The sequence below is a fragment of the Salvelinus alpinus genome, chromosome 10 (assembly GCF_045679555.1).
Source record: "Salvelinus alpinus chromosome 10, SLU_Salpinus.1, whole genome shotgun sequence".
In the NCBI taxonomy this organism is placed as follows: Eukaryota; Metazoa; Chordata; class Actinopteri; order Salmoniformes; family Salmonidae; genus Salvelinus; species Salvelinus alpinus.
In genome coordinates this window covers 52,150,947-52,156,873 of record NC_092095.1, presented here as the reverse complement: position 1 = coordinate 52,156,873, position 5,927 = coordinate 52,150,947, and the positions used below count along the sequence as shown (strand labels likewise).

The 5,927-nt window shown below is 40.8% G+C and overlaps 1 protein-coding gene across 1 annotated transcript in view; it reads left to right on the top strand.

The window, feature by feature from the left end:
- Nucleotides 1–1,372: 1,372 nt before the first annotated feature.
- The window catches only part of LOC139532223 (beta-galactoside alpha-2,6-sialyltransferase 2-like), a 25,986-nt gene continuing 21,431 nt past the window's right edge, over nucleotides 1,373–5,927 (top strand). Inside the window, exon 1 of the mRNA XM_071329587.1 lies at nucleotides 1,373–1,620. The gene's annotated coding sequence lies outside the window, so the exon portion shown is untranslated. The remainder of the gene's footprint in view (nucleotides 1,621–5,927) is intronic.

Below are 5,927 nucleotides of genomic sequence, written 5' to 3'. Positions count from 1 at the left end.
AAACTACTGTTTTGAAGCAATCTAAGATGAGAAAGTCTGCACATTTCAAATTTGTTTTGGTGTTTGTAGCTCAAATGGTTAAGTGCAGTGGGAAATGCTAAAATCGACTATTATAGCCCATGGATCTTGTATGCAAATGTGATATGCTTTAGGTTCAAAAGTATAAATATGTTCAGCAATCTTTTGACAAGCAAAAGTCAGCCTGCACATTTTAACATTGGTTCGTATTTGTAGTTTAAACAATTCAAGAGCAGTGGTGAATCCAGGAATGACCCATTGTAGTTTATGGAGCCTTAATGCACATTTTAAATGGCTTTAGTTGAAAAATAATAAACAGTATCAAATCTCTATTGACAAGCCATCTACGCTGAGTCAGTCTGTACGTTTTAAAGTTGGCTTGGTGTTTGTATCTTAAACAGTTGAATACCTGATTTAAAAAATATATTTTTCATTCAAGTCTACGGTCCTTGAAATGCATTGGGATTAATGTCTATATGGTTGTAGTATGAAAAGTATAACAGTATCAAAATATTTTTTCAAGCAACCTGAAGCCAGTCAGCTTGCACGTTTTAAAGTCGGTAGCTTTTACGGTTTTGGCACTACAAGTTCCAGCATAAGGCGGTTAATAAGAAGACATTTTGTTTTCATTTTAGTGGGCTAGTTGTCCTTGATTTCAGCAAGCACCGCTAATAGGGGCAGTATAAACCCAGGGGGATTCTGATTTTTTCTGTAGCCTACACTTATGCACTGCAGTATTGTAGAAATCCTGGGGTGTTTCTTTTTAGTATCTCATGTCGTACATCTGCGCTACTCTGTGTTGCTTTTCCATGGAGAGCTGAGGCTGTGCAAGGCAATTGAACATGATTAGCTGACAGTTAGAGCAACAGACTCAGTGTGTATGCTGCAAATGACTAGTGTCACTGTAGAGAATTTGCCTGCCAAGGGCATGATCTCTTGACAATTATGGTGTGCAATGCATCAAAGAATCGCCCCTATCCCTATACACATCTCTATACAAATGACATTATGTTATCTGACTCAGATAGAAGAGTAGACCAACATATTTGCTATTATTTGCTATGGTGGCAGGCTGTATTGGGTAGGGCTATATTTGATGTGGAAGCTTTAGACTGTGATTCTGATCTGTCTGCAAGATTAGATAAACTAGGCATGGTGTAAATATAGTCTACACAGAAGTAGAATAATAACTTTGTTTCGATATTTTGTTTCCTTAATTAGCAGTTCAATTCCACATCATGCCTTAATTAGCAGTTCAAATCCACATCATGCCAAGTAAACTGCTCGGCCTGGCACACAGTACATTCACTTATGCCCCGCCCACCCTATTCTCTCACCCCCCCCACCCTACTCTCTCACCCCCCCAAAACAATTGTCGAGGAAGGACGGCTCTGTTATACATCAATTGAAAGAACCACAACGCCACATTACACATCCTATGGTGTGCCTTGTCGAGGAGCACTGAATAGCGTTCGATTGCAACTTGCCTCTTTCTTTGAAGATGGCGCGAAAGCATGCATTCCGTTTAGTCTTTGCATTTCGGATCTGAACCTGAAGAAATGTCGATGTTCGCCGGGAATTAAGAGCGTTTGATTAGTTCAGGTAAGGCATTTGACCATATTTGTATCAGACAGAGCAATCAACGATGCCATGGGTATTTCAAACAGAGGGTTGTGATGAGAGGGACGCTTATATAGAGATCACAATGGGTTTCAAACTGTGCCATGGAAAAGGGGGCATGCGGAATGGTTAAAACATTGTCACTGGCTTCTATCCGAAATATAGCGTGAATTACAAAGTTGCCTACATCATAATAATATGTTCAAAACAAAGTGTGCCTATTTCACCTACAACAAAAATATGGGTTCCCATCGAACTGAAAACGCCAGTGATATTATATTCCTAATGTCTAATTGAAATATTTCTCAATATTTTGTAACAGTGCACAGCCATAATTCCTGCGGTGAACTGATCCCACTGCACACCTATTGATGAGTGGTGAGAGGATCAACACGAGCTGCCATGTGAAGGCTTTTATTTGAATCAATATTGTCTCTCAAAAGTCAACTTGGCTACATCATACAGCACAAAGAATCATACACACATTGGACTATATTGACTCATCTTTTCATAATTTGACTATGTTATTTTACGTTTCGGACATGATAAACTACAATATGCAGATGGACTCGCACGTCTTAATCAATTCAGTGTCCATATGACCACAAATTACCATTGTGGAATGATTTGGGTTTAGGATTGAGGAGTGTCAGGGTCTGGTGTGTGCTCAGAAAGACAGACATGTGAGAGGCAAGGTGATGGAGCCTTGCAGCCCTGTCTGATAGCCCTTCTCCAGGCTACCTCAACACCACCAGTCCCAGGACACCTGGCCTGACACTGGGTCAGTAGCCCCAGATACCAGCTGACAATCGACTACAGACTGGCCCCAGGCATGTCTGTTCAGCCACCTTTCACAGTCCTGACATCTTAATTACTGGACACCTGTGAACACCTGGTGTTGGGAATGGGGTATCCCTCCCTTTGTGTGTGTGTGTATATGTGTCAATTGCAGCCCTTTGTTAAAACACCCAATCCTAAATCAACCCATAGCCCCTAACCCTGGATAGGTACAGCTGTCAATAAGGTAATAGCTCCTCTTTGCTCTCTAATAATGGGTGAAATTGTCACCAAATTGCTTATTATTTTCCTATTCTCAGATCTACGCAAGTGCGTAGCGGCGATTTGGTGTGAAAGTCACATGCAGGTAAAGAACACCTTGTCTCGCCATGTGGTGTGTTACCTAATAAGGCCAGAGGAGGTGTTGTATATAGCCAATGAATGCCAATATACCACGGCTAAGGGCTGTTCTTATGCAAGATGGAGCATTCAGCCAATCTGCATTCGGGGCTCGAACCATCCAGTTTAGAATGTCAAATAAACACCTTCACAGAAATGTGTTGGAAGACAAGCTTCTGGCGTTATGCTGCAAGATACAGCATGAATTCATTTCTGGGGATTTTTGAAAGCTCCATGGTTTGTTCCAGACAGTATAGGGCATTTCCATGTAAAAAGCCCCATGAGCACATCAAATTTGGTGTCAAATGAAACTTATAGTCTATATTTTGAGAAATTAAGGCGCATCTACATTTTTTAACTAATCTCCTTCCAAAACAATTAGGAATAAGCAAAGGCTTTGATTTCTAGTCAAACAGATGGAAACGGGGTTTTAGAAAACATCTATCAGAATGTCTTAAGGTATTAGAAATGCATCACAACACAATACTGTTGAAGTAAAGGCCCCTGCCAAGTAATATCAACATTCATAATTAGTTTTGCAGAAATTATTAGTCTTCTGTAAGTTTAAGAAATATTGCCTAGTGTCTTGTCATTCTGTTACCAAAAAACACACATATCTTTAAGATATTTGATCATTTCTCTCCCTGATGAGGACGGAGGAGAATGAAAGCTCACAGAATTAACAAGTAAAGTTATACCTATCAATTAGCTGTAGTGTTTTACTGATATCAATTTGGTTTATGATTTATTACGTGATTCAAACACGTCATTCTGTTACTAAATCAGTAACAGACAGAATGACAAAAAAACGGAACAGAATGACAAACTGAATTGGCTGCAATGGGAATTCATAGGAGTCACAAACCACAGTTGGGTCACCTGCTACTGTCCTCTCTTCCACTGGCATACTGTTATGTTCAGCTCATAACTGTTTTCGTTCTCTTTCTGTCACGTGGTGGTCAAACCAAGAGTGTGAAAACAGTCTGGGCAACCCCTCCCTCCCTCTCTTTCTCCCTGTCTCTCTTCTCTCTCTCTCCAGTTAATGTCACCTCTCCCAGCTCTTACAGACACCTACCTATGAGCCCCCTCTCTTTCCATTTACTGTAACCAGCCCCTTCACCCACTGAACTCGGACTGGCACCGGACGTCCATGGACGTTGAAAAGAAATTTGGTCAGTTCAAATCTAAACCAATCATGGACAGTAAAGTAGAGTTTAGTACAGTACTGTACTGTAGCCAGGGTTTGGAAGTAACTGATTACACATGACTCCAGACTGACATTTCCCCCTGGTGGCACTGGAGCCACTAGGATTTTCAGTTGGTTGTACCAGTCCATGATTTGGACTCACCCCAAAAACTATTTCTGTGTCATACTATATATATTTTTTTTTTTTTCTATCATCTAATGTAATTCGGTGCTTTATTAAAAAGTGTAAGAGAATACTGAGATGGTATTCAAGATGGTATTTCATATTTTAATGTTGTGATTTTGAATGTGCAGCCTAATCCAGTGATTGTCATGCAGTTTGGGTTAACAATTAGGCTATTGTTATTTTTGACTGTTAAAATAGGGCTCCAGAATTTTCTTATTTCGTTCCTTATTTTTGTTCAATAGAGATTAATTTTCTGGCATCTTTATGTGCACTAATATCATAGGCACATTTTATTTGGAGCTAATTTACCACCTGAGTAAGTGCAAATTCAATGAAACTTTAGAACGCAATAAATATAATACTCACTGCAAGTAGCCATGTATCAATCAAACAGTTTTGAGTGAGGTGACCATGTAGAATGTGCGGCTCGCACCAATGCGACCAATTGAAGGTAGTGCATTGAGTTGTATGGGGTTCTTTAACTTGGCAATCAATGGTTCAGCATCATTCTGTTACTGTGGAATAGCCCCTATATTTGATTTTCAATTTTTCTTTTTTACTTTGAACCCCCTGGCCCCTGCAGCGTGAGTCACGTCTGGTGCCAGCCTGCATAAGATGGGCCCACTACAGTAGTTGTTATGAGATTTCATTCAGTCACACAGACTCGGTCACGAGGCTTAGGCTACACAAAACAAGGTTTCTCTCCCTAAAGCCATTCGAGTAGAGAGTTCTGATGTCTTGCTCCTCTCTTTAATGCAAAACTCTAAACAAAACTGGGTCACGGGAGGTAGACCTGATCACCACACATCCCCTAGGAGCCCATATATGTGTGACTCACTTTTCTATAATCTAGAGCTTCCATCAAACAAACACAGAACCTTTCTGTCTCCTCCCTGACCACAGATGTTATCGTGTACTTTTTCTATCCATGCATTGTGTGATATCTGCGCAAACCAGGAAGTGGAGAGGATTTCTATCAAATGAAAACTGTAATGTAATATTTATTGGGTAGCATACAGTACTGTCACAGTAGCTCCCCCCCCCCCCCCCCCATAGTCACATGAAAGTTTCTGGGTACATTGTAACTAAGTACAATTTATTATCATGATACAGTGAAGAGCATGTCTGCTGTCTACCTAATCTTAATATTATCGAGGGAGAAACACTGACAGACAAGGGAATCGCAAGCCAACACAAAACACCACTCCATTTGCTTGAAAATAACCTCCTGACGTTTTTCTCCTGCAGCCATGTGGGCGTTGAGTCTCTATCTTCTACATGTGACGTGAGCTGAGAGGTAGTAGAGTAGATAAGCCTGGTGGTATAACGTGTACTGTAAATTCCCCTCCTGCCATGGTTATTAGAGAGCCTCCCTCAATGGTGCTTTAGCCAGGAGCCAAAGCTAATTTTACCTTCCTCCCACATCAAGAGCTTTTGTCATGCACCACATCAAGAGGTAGATTTAAGCAATAAGGCCCGTGGGGGTGGGGTATATGGCCAATATACCAAGGTAAAGGGCTGTTCTTAAGCACGACGCAACACGGAGTGCCTTGCTACAGCCCTTAGCCGTGGTATATTGGCCATATATCACAAACCCCCAAGGTGCCTTATTGCTATTATAAAATGGTTACCAATGAAATTAGAGCAGTAAAAATACATGTTTTGTCATACCTATGGTATACGGTTTGATATACCACGGCTGTCAGCCAATCACCATTCAGGGCTCGAACCAACCCGTTT